This window comes from Engystomops pustulosus, chromosome 9 (genome assembly GCF_040894005.1).
Source record: "Engystomops pustulosus chromosome 9, aEngPut4.maternal, whole genome shotgun sequence".
Lineage (NCBI taxonomy): Eukaryota > Metazoa > Chordata > Amphibia > Anura > Leptodactylidae > Engystomops > Engystomops pustulosus.
In genome coordinates this window covers 68,774,588-68,784,295 of record NC_092419.1, presented here as the reverse complement: position 1 = coordinate 68,784,295, position 9,708 = coordinate 68,774,588, and the positions used below count along the sequence as shown (strand labels likewise).

Below are 9,708 nucleotides of genomic sequence, written 5' to 3'. Positions count from 1 at the left end.
TACTATCTCATAGAGAAACTAACACAATTTTCAGGTTCAAAAAGGTCAACGGAACTTAGGATTCTCAGCCAGTCTCCCATGCTGGTACTTGCCAAGCCTTAAGCTGCATTGCTGCTGCGATCTGACGAGAGCCGGCACATTCAGCTTAGAATGGCCCTTGACAGCAGCTGTTCAATTTGAACCTTCTTTTACCATCTTTGACAGAGAAACTAACAATTTTCAGGTTCAAAAAGGTCAACAGAACTTGGGATTCCCAGCCAGTCTCCCATGCTGGTACTTGCCAAGCCTTAAGCTGCATTGCTGCTGCGATCTGACGAGAGCAAGCACATTCAGCTTAGAATGGCCGTTGACAGCAGCTGTTCAATTTGAACCTTCTTTTACTATCTCATAGAGAAACTAACACAATTTTCAGGTTCAAAAAGGTCAACGGAACTTAGGATTCTCAGCCAGTCTCCCATGCTGGTACTTGCCAAGCCTTAAGCTGCATTGCTGCTGCGATCTGACGAGAGCAGGCACATTCAGCTTAGAATGGCCGTTGACAGCAGCTGTTCAGTTTGAACCTTCTTTTACTATCTCATAGAGAAACTAACACAATTTTCAGGTTCAAAAAGGTCAACGGAACTTGGGATTCCCAGCCAGTCTCCCATGCTGGTACTTGCCAAGCCTTAAGCTGCATTGCTGCTGCGATCTGACGAGAGCAGGCACATTCAGCTTAGAATGGCCGTTGACAGCAGCTGTTCAGTTTGAACCTTCTTTTACTATCTCATAGAGAAACTAACACAATTTTCAGGTTCAAAAAGGTCAACGGAACTTGGGATTCGCAGCCAGTCTCCCATGCTGGTACTTGCCAAGCCTTAAGCCGCATCGCTGCTGTGATCTGACAAGAGCACGCACATTCAGCTTAGAATGGCCGTTGACAGCAGCTGTTCAATTTGAACCTTCTTTTACTATCTCATAGAGAAACTAACACAATTTTCAGGTTCAAAAAGGTCAACGAAACTTGGGATTCCCAGCCAGTCTCCCATGCTGGTACTTGCCAAGCCTTTAGCTGCATTGCTGCTGCGATCTGACGAGAGCCGGCACATTCAGCTTAGAATGGCCCTTGACAGCAGCTGTTCAATTTGAACCTTCTTTTACCATCTTTGACAGAGAAACTAACAATTTTCAGGTTCAAAAAGGTCAACAGAACTTGGGATTCCCAGCCAGTCTCCCATGCTGGTACTTGCCAAGCCTTAAGCTGCATTGCTGCTGCGATCTGACAAGAGCAGGCACATTCAGCTTAGAATGGCCGTTGACAGCAGCTGTTCAGTTTGAACCTTCTTTTACTATCTCATAGAGAAACTAACACAATTTTCAGGTTCAAAAAGGTCAACGGAACTTGGTATTCCCAGCCAGTCTCCCATGCTGGTACTTGCCAAACCTTAAGCTGCATTGCTGCTGCGATGTGACGAGAGCAGGCACATTCAGCTTAGAATGGCCGTTGACAGCAGCTGTTCAATTTGAACCTTCTTTTACTATCTCATAGAGAAACTAACACAATTTTCAGGTTCAAAAAGGTTAACGGAACTTGGGATTCCCAGCCAGTCTCCCATGCTGGTACTTGCCAAGCCTTAAGCTGCATTGCTGCTGCGATCTCACGAGAGCAGGCACATTCAGCTTAGAATGGCCGTTGACAGCAGCTGTTCAGTTTGAACCTTCTTTTACTATCTCATAGAGAAACTAACACAATTTTCAGGTTCAAAAAGGTCAACGGAACTTGGGATTCCCAGCCAGTCTCCCATGCTGGTACTTGCCAAGCCTTAAGCTGCATTGCTGCTGCGATCTGACGAGAGCAGGCACATTCAGCTTAGAATGGCCGTTGACAGCAGCTGTTCAATTTGAACCTTCTTTTACCATCTTTGACAGAGAAACTAACAATTTTCAGGTTCAAAAAGGTCAACAGAACTTGGGATTCCCAGCCAGTCTCCCATGCTGGTACTTGCCAAGCCTTAATCTGCATTGCTGCTGCGATCTGACGAGAGCAGGCACATTCAGCTTAGAATGGCCGTTGACAGCAGCTGTTCAATTTGAACCTTCTTTTACTATCTCATAGAAAAACTAACACAATTTTCAGGTTCAAAAAGTCAACAGAACTTGGGATTCCCAGCCAGTCTCCCATGCTGGTACTTGCCAAGCCTTAAGCTGCATTGCTGCTGCGATCTGACGAGAGCAGGCACATTCAGCTTAGAATGGCCGTTGACAGCAGCTGTTCAATTTGAACCTTCTTTTACTATCTCATAGAGAAACTAACACAATTTTCAGGTTCAAAAAGGTCAACGGAACTTGGGATTCCCAGCCAGTCTCCCATGCTGGTACTTGCCAAGCCTTAAGCTGCATTGCTGCTGCGATCTGACGAGAGCAGGCACATTCAGCTTAGAATGGCCGTTGATAGCAGCTGTTCAGTTTGAACCTTCTTTTACTATCTCATAGAGAAACTAACACAATTTTCAGGTTCAAAAAGGTCAACAGAACTTGGGATTCCCAGCCAGTCTCCCATGCTGGTACTTGCCAAGCCTTAAGCTGCATTGCTGCTGCGATCTGACGAGAGCAGGCACATTCAGCTTAGAATGGCCGTTGACAGCAGCTGTTCAATTTGAACCTTCTTTTACTATCTCATAGAGAAACTAACACAATTTTCAGGTTCAAAAAGGTCAACGGAACTTGGGATTCCCAGCCAGTCTCCCATGCTGGTACTTGCCAAGCCTTAAGCTGCATTGCTGCTGCGATCTGATGAGAGCAGGCACATTCAGCTTAGAATGGCCGTTGACAGCAGCTGTTCAATTTGAACCTTCTTTTACTATCTCATAGAGAAACTAACACAATTTTCAGGTTCAAAAAGTTCAACGGAACTTGGGATTCCCAGCCAGTCTCCCATGCTGGTACTTGCCAAGCCTTTAGCTGCATTGCTGCTGCGATCTGACGAGAGCCGGCACATTCAGCTTAGAATGGCCCTTGACAGCAGCTGTTCAATTTGAACCTTCTTTTACCATCTTTGACAGAGAAACTAACAATTTTCAGGTTCAAAAAGGTCAACAGAACTTGGGATTCCCAGCCAGTCTCCCATGCTGGTACTTGCCAAGCCTTAAGCTGCATTGCTGCTGTGATCTGACGAGAGCAGGCACATTCAGCTTAGAATGGCCGTTGACAGCAGCTGTTCAATTTGAACCTTCTTTTACTATCTCATAGAGAAACTAACACAATTTTCAGGTTCAAAAAGGTTAACGGAACTTGGTATTCCCAGCCAGTCTCCCATGCTGGTACTTGCCAAGCCTTAAGCTGCATTGCTGCTGCGATCTGACGAGAGCAGGCACATTCAGCTTAGAATGGCCGTTGACAGCAGCTGTTCAATTTGAACCTTCTTTTACTATCTCATAGAGAAACTAACACAATTTTCAGGTTCAAAAAGGTCAACGGAACTTGGGATTCCCAGCCAGTCTCCCACGCTGTTACTTGCCAAGCCTTAAGCTGCATTGCTGCTGCGATCTCACGAGAGCAGGCACATTCAGCTTAGAATGGCCGTTGACAGCAGCTGTTCAGTTTGAACCTTCTTTTACTATCTCATAGAGAAACTAACACAATTTTCAGGTTCAAAAAGGTCAACGGAACTTGGGATTCCCAGCCAGTCTCCCATGCTGGTACTTGCCAAGCCTTAAGCTGCATTGCTGCTGCGATCTGACGAGAGCAGGCACATTCAGCTTAGAATGGCCGTTGACAGCAGCTGTTCAATTTGAACCTTCTTTTACCATCTTTGACAGAGAAACCAACAATTTTCAGGTTCAAAAAGGTCAACAGAACTTGGGATTCCCAGCCAGTCTCCCATGCTGGTACTTGCCAAGCCTTAATCTGCATTGCTGCTGCAATCTGACGAGAGCAGGCACATTCAGCTTAGAATGGCCGTTGACAGCAGCTGTTCAATTTGAACCTTCTTTTACTATCTCATAGAAAAACTAACACAATTTTCAGGTTCAAAAAGGTCAACAGAACTTGGGATTCCCAGCCAGTCTCCCATGCTGGTACTTGCCAAGCCTTAAGCTGCATTGCTGCTGCGATCTGACGAGAGCAGGCACATTCAGCTTAGAATGGCCGTTGACAGCAGCTGTTCAATTTGAACCTTCTTTTACTATCTCATAGAGAAACTAACACAATTTTCAGGTTCAAAAAGGTCAACGGAACTTGGGATTCCCAGCCAGTCTCCCATGCTGGTACTTGCCAAGCCTTAAGCTGCATTGCTGCTGCGATCTGATGAGAGCAGGCACATTCAGCTTAGAATGGCCGTTGACAGCAGCTGTTCAATTTGAACCTTCTTTTACTATCTCATAGAGAAACTAACACAATTTTCAGGTTCAAAAAGGTCAACGGAACTTGGGATTCCCAGCCAGTCTCCCATGCTGGTACTTGCCAAGCCTTAAGCTGCTGCGATCTGACAAGAGCAGGCACATTCAGCTTAGAATGGCCGTTGACAGCAGCTGTTCAATTTGAACCTTCTTTTACTATCTCATAGAGAAACTAACACAATTTTCAGGTTCAAAAAGGTCAACAGAACTTGGGATTCCAAGCCAGTCTCCCATGCTGGTACTTGCCAAGCCTTAAGCTGCATTGCTGCTGCGATCTGACGAGAGCAGGCACATTCAGCTTAGAATGGCCGTTGACAGCAGCTGTTCAGTTTGAACCTTCTTTTACTATCTCATAGAGAAACTAACACAATTTTCAGGTTCAAAAAGGTCAACGGAACTTGGTATTCCCAGCCAGTCTCCCATGCTGGTACTTGCCAAACCTTAAGCTGCATTGCTGCTGCGATGTGACGAGAGCAGGCACATTCAGCTTAGAATGGCCGTTGACAGCAGCTGTTCAATTTGAACCTTCTTTTACTATCTCATAGAGAAACTAACACAATTTTCAGGTTCAAAAAGGTTAACGGAACTTGGGATTCCCAGCCAGTCTCCCATGCTGGTACTTGCTAAGCCTTAAGCTGCATTGCTGCTGCGATCTGACGAGAGCAGGCACATTCAGCTTAGAATGGCCGTTGACAGCAGCTGTTCAATTTGAACCTTCTTTTACTATCTCATAGAGAAACTAACACAATTTTCAGGTTCAAAAAGGTCAACGGAACTTGGGATTCCCAGCCAGTCTCCCATGCTGTTACTTGCCAAGCCTTAAGCTGCATTGCTGCTGCGATCTCACGAGAGCAGGCACATTCAGCTTAGAATGGCCGTTGACAGCAGCTGTTCAGTTTGAACCTTCTTTTACTATCTCATAGAGAAACTAACACAATTTTCAGGTTCAAAAAGGTCAACGGAACTTGGGATTCCCAGCCAGTCTCCCATGCTGGTACTTGCCAAGCCTTAAGCTGCATTGCTGCTGCGATCTGACGAGAGCAGGCACATTCAGCTTAGAATGGCCGTTGACAGCAGCTGTTCAATTTGAACCTTCTTTTACCATCTTTGACAGAGAAACTAACAATTTTCAGGTTCAAAAAGGTCAACAGAACTTGGGATTCCCAGCCAGTCTCCCATGCTGGTACTTGCCAAGCCTTAATCTGCATTGCTGCTGCGATCTGACGAGTGCAGGCACATTCAGCTTAGAATGGCCGTTGACAGCAGCTGTTCAATTTGAACCTTCTTTTACTATCTCATAGAGAAACTAACACAATTTTCAGGTTCAAAAAGGTCAACGGAACTTGGGATTCCCAGCCAGTCTCCCATGCTGGTACTTGCCAAGCCTTAAGCTGCATTGCTGCTGCGATCTGACGAGAGCAGGCACATTCAGCTTAGAATGACCGTTGATAGCAGCTGTTCAGTTTGAACCTTCTTTTACTAACTCATAGAGAAACTAACACAATTTTCAGGTTCAAAAAGGTCAACGGAACTTGGGATTCCCAGCCAGTCTCCCATGCTGGTACTTGCCAAGCCTTAAGCTGCATTGCTGCTGCGATCTGACGAGAGCAGGCACATTCAGCTTAGAATGGCCGTTGACAGCAGCTGTTCAATTTGAACCTTCTTTTACCATCTTTGACAGAGAAACCAACAATTTTCAGGTTCAAAAAGGTCAACAGAACTTGGGATTCCCAGCCAGTCTCCCATGCTGGTACTTGCCAAGCCTTAATCTGCATTGCTGCTGCGATCTGACGAGAGCAGGCACATTCAGCTTAGAATGGCCGTTGACAGCAGCTGTTCAATTTGAACCTTCTTTTACTATCTCATAGAAAAACTAACACAATTTTCAGGTTCAAAAAGGTCAACAGAACTTGGGATTCCCAGCCAGTCTCCCATGCTGGTACTTGCCAAGCCTTAAGCTGCATTGCTGCTGCGATCTGACGAGAGCAGGCACATTCAGCTTAGAATGGCCGTTGACAGCAGCTGTTCAATTTGAACCTTCTTTTACCATCTTTGACAGAGAAACCAACAATTTTCAGGTTCAAAAAGGTCAACAGAACTTGGGATTCCCAGCCAGTCTCCCATGCTGGTACTTGCCAAGCCTTAATCTGCATTGCTGCTGCGATCTGACGAGAGCAGGCACATTCAGCTTAGAATGGCCGTTGACAGCAGCTGTTCAATTTGAACCTTCTTTTACTATCTCATAGAAAAACTAACACAATTTTCAGGTTCAAAAAGGTCAACAGAACTTGGGATTCCCAGCCAGTCTCCCATGCTGGTACTTGCCAAGCCTTAAGCTGCATTGCTGCTGCGATCTGACGAGAACAGGCACATTCAGCTTAGAATGGCCGTTGACAGCAGCTGTTCAATTTGAACCTTCTTTTACTATCTCATAGAGAAACTAACACAATTTTCAGGTTCAAAAAGGTCAACGGAACTTGGGATTCCCAGCCAGTCTCCCATGCTGGTACTTGCCAAGCCTTAAGCTGCATTGCTGCTGCGATCTGACGAGAGCAGGCACATTCAGCTTAGAATGGCCGTTGATAGCAGCTGTTCAGTTTGAACCTTCTTTTACTATCTCATAGAGAAACTAACACAATTTTAAGGTTCAAAAAGGTCAACGGAACTTGGGATTCCCAGCCAGTCTCCCATGCTGGTACTTGCCAAGCCTTAAGCTGCATTGCTGCTGCGATCTGACGAGAGCAGGCACATTCAGCTTAGAATGGCCGTTGACAGCAGCTGTTCAATTTGAACCTTCTTTTACTATCTCATAGAGAAACTAACACAATTTTCAGGTTCAAAAAGGTCAACGGAACTTGGGATTCCCAGCCAGTCTCCCATGCTGGTACTTGCCAAGCCTTAAGCTGCATTGCTGCTGCGATCTGATGAGAGCAGGCACATTCAGCTTAGAATGGCCGTTGACAGCAGCTGTTCAATTTGAACCTTCTTTTACTATCTCATAGAGAAACTAACACAATTTTCAGGTTCAAAAAGTTCAACGGAACTTGGGATTCCCAGCCAGTCTCCCATGCTGGTACTTGCCAAGCCTTTAGCTGCATTGCTGCTGCGATCTGACGAGAGCCGGCACATTCAGCTTAGAATGGCCCTTGACAGCAGCTGTTCAATTTGAACCTTCTTTTACCATCTTTGACAGAGAAACTAACAATTTTCAGGTTCAAAAAGGTCAACAGAACTTGGGATTCCCAGCCAGTCTCCCATGCTGGTACTTGCCAAGCCTTAAGCTGCATTGCTGCTGCGATCTGACGAGAGCAAGCAGATTCAGCTTAGAATGGCCGTTGACAGCAGCTGTTCAATTTGAACCTTCTTTTACTATCTCATAGAGAAACTAACACAATTTTCAGGTTCAAAAAGGTCAACGGAACTTAGGATTCTCAGCCAGTCTCCCATGCTGGTACTTGCCAAGCCTTAAGCTGCATTGCTGCTGCGATCTGACGAGAGCAGGCACATTCAGCTTAGAATGGCCGTTGACAGCAGCTGTTCAGTTTGAACCTTCTTTTACTATCTCATAGAGAAACTAACACAATTTTCAGGTTCAAAAAGGTCAACGGAACTTGGTATTCCCAGCCAGTCTCCCATGCTGGTACTTGCCAAACCTTAAGCTGCATTGCTGCTGCGATGTGACGAGAGCAGGCACATTCAGCTTAGAATGGCCGTTGACAGCAGCTGTTCAATTTGAACCTTCTTTTACTATCTCATAGAGAAACTAACACAATTTTCAGGTTCAAAAAGGTTAACGGAACTTGGTATTCCCAGCCAGTCTCCCATGCTGGTACTTGCCAAGCCTTAAGCTGCATTGCTGCTGCGATCTGACGAGAGCAGGCACATTCAGCTTAGAATGGCCGTTGACAGCAGCTGTTCAATTTGAACCTTCTTTTACTATCTCATAGAGAAACTAACACAATTTTCAGGTTCAAAAAGGTCAACGGAACTTGGGATTCCCAGCCAGTCTCCCACGCTGTTACTTGCCAAGCCTTAAGCTGCATTGCTGCTGCGATCTCACGAGAGCAGGCACATTCAGCTTAGAATGGCCGTTGACAGCAGCTGTTCAGTTTGAACCTTCTTTTACTATCTCATAGAGAAACTAACACAATTTTCAGGTTCAAAAAGGTCAACGGAACTTGGGATTCCCAGCCAGTCTCCCATGCTGGTACTTGCCAAGCCTTAAGCTGCATTGCTGCTGCGATCTGACGAGAGCAGGCACATTCAGCTTAGAATGGCCGTTGACAGCAGCTGTTCAATTTGAACCTTCTTTTACCATCTTTGACAGAGAAACCAACAATTTTCAGGTTCAAAAAGGTCAACAGAACTTGGGATTCCCAGCCAGTCTCCCATGCTGGTACTTGCCAAGCCTTAATCTGCATTGCTGCTGCGATCTGACGAGAGCAGGCACATTCAGCTTAGAATGGCCGTTGACAGCAGCTGTTCAATTTGAACCTTCTTTTACTATCTCATAGAAAAACTAACACAATTTTCAGGTTCAAAAAGGTCAACAGAACTTGGGATTCCCAGCCAGTCTCCCATGCTGGTACTTGCCAAGCCTTAAGCTGCATTGCTGCTGCGATCTGACGAGAGCAGGCACATTCAGCTTAGAATGGCCGTTGACAGCAGCTGTTCAATTTGAACCTTCTTTTACTATCTCATAGAGAAACTAACACAATTTTCAGGTTCAAAAAGGTCAACGGAACTTGGGATTCCCAGCCAGTCTCCCATGGTGGTACTTGCCAAGCCTTAAGCTGCATTGCTGCTGCGATCTGATGAGAGCAGGCACATTCAGCTTAGAATGGCCGTTGACAGCAGCTGTTCAATTTGAACCTTCTTTTACTATCTCATAGAGAAACTAACACAATTTTCAGGTTCAAAAAGGTCAACGGAACTTGGGATTCCCAGCCAGTCTCCCATGCTGGTACTTGCCAAGCCTTAAGCTGCTGCGATCTGACAAGAGCAGGCACATTCAGCTTAGAATGGCCGTTGACAGCAGCTGTTCAATTTGAACCTTCTTTTACTATCTCATAGAGAAACTAACACAATTTTCAGGTTCAAAAAGGTCAACAGAACTTGGGATTCCCAGCCAGTCTCCCATGCTGGTACTTGCCAAGCCTTAAGCTGCATTGCTGCTGCGATCTGACGAGAGCAGGCACATTCAGCTTAGAATGGCCGTTGACAGCAGCTGTTCAGTTTGAACCTTCTTTTACTATCTCATAGAGAAACTAACACAATTTTCAGGTTCAAAAAGGTCAACGGAACTTGGTATTCCCAGCCAGTCTCCCATGCTGGT

The 9,708-nt window shown here is 45.6% G+C and overlaps 41 pseudogenes; all 41 read right to left on the bottom strand.

Annotated features, from left to right (window-relative positions):
- Positions 1 to 232: 232 nt before the first annotated feature.
- Positions 233 to 351, bottom strand: LOC140085322 (5S ribosomal RNA; annotated as a pseudogene).
- Positions 352 to 421: 70 nt separating this feature from the next.
- On the bottom strand, positions 422 to 540 carry LOC140093867 (5S ribosomal RNA; annotated as a pseudogene).
- Positions 541 to 610: 70 nt separating this feature from the next.
- On the bottom strand, positions 611 to 729 carry LOC140101378 (5S ribosomal RNA; annotated as a pseudogene).
- Positions 730 to 1,177: 448 nt separating this feature from the next.
- LOC140091097 (5S ribosomal RNA) lies at positions 1,178 to 1,296 on the bottom strand (annotated as a pseudogene).
- Positions 1,297 to 1,555: 259 nt separating this feature from the next.
- LOC140094229 (5S ribosomal RNA) lies at positions 1,556 to 1,674 on the bottom strand (annotated as a pseudogene).
- A 70-nt stretch (positions 1,675 to 1,744) lies between these two features.
- Positions 1,745 to 1,863, bottom strand: LOC140101377 (5S ribosomal RNA; annotated as a pseudogene).
- A 70-nt stretch (positions 1,864 to 1,933) lies between these two features.
- Positions 1,934 to 2,052, bottom strand: LOC140089349 (5S ribosomal RNA; annotated as a pseudogene).
- Positions 2,053 to 2,121: 69 nt separating this feature from the next.
- Positions 2,122 to 2,240, bottom strand: LOC140082113 (5S ribosomal RNA; annotated as a pseudogene).
- A 70-nt stretch (positions 2,241 to 2,310) lies between these two features.
- LOC140085067 (5S ribosomal RNA) lies at positions 2,311 to 2,429 on the bottom strand (annotated as a pseudogene).
- A 70-nt stretch (positions 2,430 to 2,499) lies between these two features.
- LOC140081167 (5S ribosomal RNA) lies at positions 2,500 to 2,618 on the bottom strand (annotated as a pseudogene).
- Positions 2,619 to 2,688: 70 nt separating this feature from the next.
- On the bottom strand, positions 2,689 to 2,807 carry LOC140101446 (5S ribosomal RNA; annotated as a pseudogene).
- A 259-nt stretch (positions 2,808 to 3,066) lies between these two features.
- Positions 3,067 to 3,185, bottom strand: LOC140090499 (5S ribosomal RNA; annotated as a pseudogene).
- A 70-nt stretch (positions 3,186 to 3,255) lies between these two features.
- On the bottom strand, positions 3,256 to 3,374 carry LOC140084866 (5S ribosomal RNA; annotated as a pseudogene).
- A 70-nt stretch (positions 3,375 to 3,444) lies between these two features.
- On the bottom strand, positions 3,445 to 3,563 carry LOC140097638 (5S ribosomal RNA; annotated as a pseudogene).
- Positions 3,564 to 3,633: 70 nt separating this feature from the next.
- On the bottom strand, positions 3,634 to 3,752 carry LOC140101376 (5S ribosomal RNA; annotated as a pseudogene).
- Positions 3,753 to 3,822: 70 nt separating this feature from the next.
- LOC140096545 (5S ribosomal RNA) lies at positions 3,823 to 3,941 on the bottom strand (annotated as a pseudogene).
- Positions 3,942 to 4,011: 70 nt separating this feature from the next.
- On the bottom strand, positions 4,012 to 4,130 carry LOC140081166 (5S ribosomal RNA; annotated as a pseudogene).
- A 70-nt stretch (positions 4,131 to 4,200) lies between these two features.
- On the bottom strand, positions 4,201 to 4,319 carry LOC140101434 (5S ribosomal RNA; annotated as a pseudogene).
- A 251-nt stretch (positions 4,320 to 4,570) lies between these two features.
- LOC140087420 (5S ribosomal RNA) lies at positions 4,571 to 4,689 on the bottom strand (annotated as a pseudogene).
- A 259-nt stretch (positions 4,690 to 4,948) lies between these two features.
- On the bottom strand, positions 4,949 to 5,067 carry LOC140096224 (5S ribosomal RNA; annotated as a pseudogene).
- A 70-nt stretch (positions 5,068 to 5,137) lies between these two features.
- On the bottom strand, positions 5,138 to 5,256 carry LOC140096493 (5S ribosomal RNA; annotated as a pseudogene).
- A 70-nt stretch (positions 5,257 to 5,326) lies between these two features.
- Positions 5,327 to 5,445, bottom strand: LOC140101375 (5S ribosomal RNA; annotated as a pseudogene).
- A 70-nt stretch (positions 5,446 to 5,515) lies between these two features.
- On the bottom strand, positions 5,516 to 5,634 carry LOC140095762 (5S ribosomal RNA; annotated as a pseudogene).
- Positions 5,635 to 5,704: 70 nt separating this feature from the next.
- LOC140083157 (5S ribosomal RNA) lies at positions 5,705 to 5,823 on the bottom strand (annotated as a pseudogene).
- Positions 5,824 to 5,893: 70 nt separating this feature from the next.
- Positions 5,894 to 6,012, bottom strand: LOC140101373 (5S ribosomal RNA; annotated as a pseudogene).
- A 70-nt stretch (positions 6,013 to 6,082) lies between these two features.
- LOC140089348 (5S ribosomal RNA) lies at positions 6,083 to 6,201 on the bottom strand (annotated as a pseudogene).
- A 70-nt stretch (positions 6,202 to 6,271) lies between these two features.
- On the bottom strand, positions 6,272 to 6,390 carry LOC140081165 (5S ribosomal RNA; annotated as a pseudogene).
- Positions 6,391 to 6,460: 70 nt separating this feature from the next.
- On the bottom strand, positions 6,461 to 6,579 carry LOC140089347 (5S ribosomal RNA; annotated as a pseudogene).
- A 70-nt stretch (positions 6,580 to 6,649) lies between these two features.
- On the bottom strand, positions 6,650 to 6,768 carry LOC140084730 (5S ribosomal RNA; annotated as a pseudogene).
- Positions 6,769 to 6,838: 70 nt separating this feature from the next.
- Positions 6,839 to 6,957, bottom strand: LOC140085066 (5S ribosomal RNA; annotated as a pseudogene).
- Positions 6,958 to 7,027: 70 nt separating this feature from the next.
- Positions 7,028 to 7,146, bottom strand: LOC140101372 (5S ribosomal RNA; annotated as a pseudogene).
- A 70-nt stretch (positions 7,147 to 7,216) lies between these two features.
- Positions 7,217 to 7,335, bottom strand: LOC140101422 (5S ribosomal RNA; annotated as a pseudogene).
- A 259-nt stretch (positions 7,336 to 7,594) lies between these two features.
- On the bottom strand, positions 7,595 to 7,713 carry LOC140092760 (5S ribosomal RNA; annotated as a pseudogene).
- Positions 7,714 to 7,783: 70 nt separating this feature from the next.
- On the bottom strand, positions 7,784 to 7,902 carry LOC140093866 (5S ribosomal RNA; annotated as a pseudogene).
- Positions 7,903 to 8,161: 259 nt separating this feature from the next.
- LOC140084865 (5S ribosomal RNA) lies at positions 8,162 to 8,280 on the bottom strand (annotated as a pseudogene).
- Positions 8,281 to 8,350: 70 nt separating this feature from the next.
- On the bottom strand, positions 8,351 to 8,469 carry LOC140097636 (5S ribosomal RNA; annotated as a pseudogene).
- A 70-nt stretch (positions 8,470 to 8,539) lies between these two features.
- LOC140101369 (5S ribosomal RNA) lies at positions 8,540 to 8,658 on the bottom strand (annotated as a pseudogene).
- Positions 8,659 to 8,728: 70 nt separating this feature from the next.
- LOC140089346 (5S ribosomal RNA) lies at positions 8,729 to 8,847 on the bottom strand (annotated as a pseudogene).
- Positions 8,848 to 8,917: 70 nt separating this feature from the next.
- Positions 8,918 to 9,036, bottom strand: LOC140081164 (5S ribosomal RNA; annotated as a pseudogene).
- Positions 9,037 to 9,106: 70 nt separating this feature from the next.
- Positions 9,107 to 9,225, bottom strand: LOC140086487 (5S ribosomal RNA; annotated as a pseudogene).
- Positions 9,226 to 9,476: 251 nt separating this feature from the next.
- On the bottom strand, positions 9,477 to 9,595 carry LOC140081162 (5S ribosomal RNA; annotated as a pseudogene).
- Between the last annotated feature and the right edge of the window lie 113 nt (positions 9,596 to 9,708).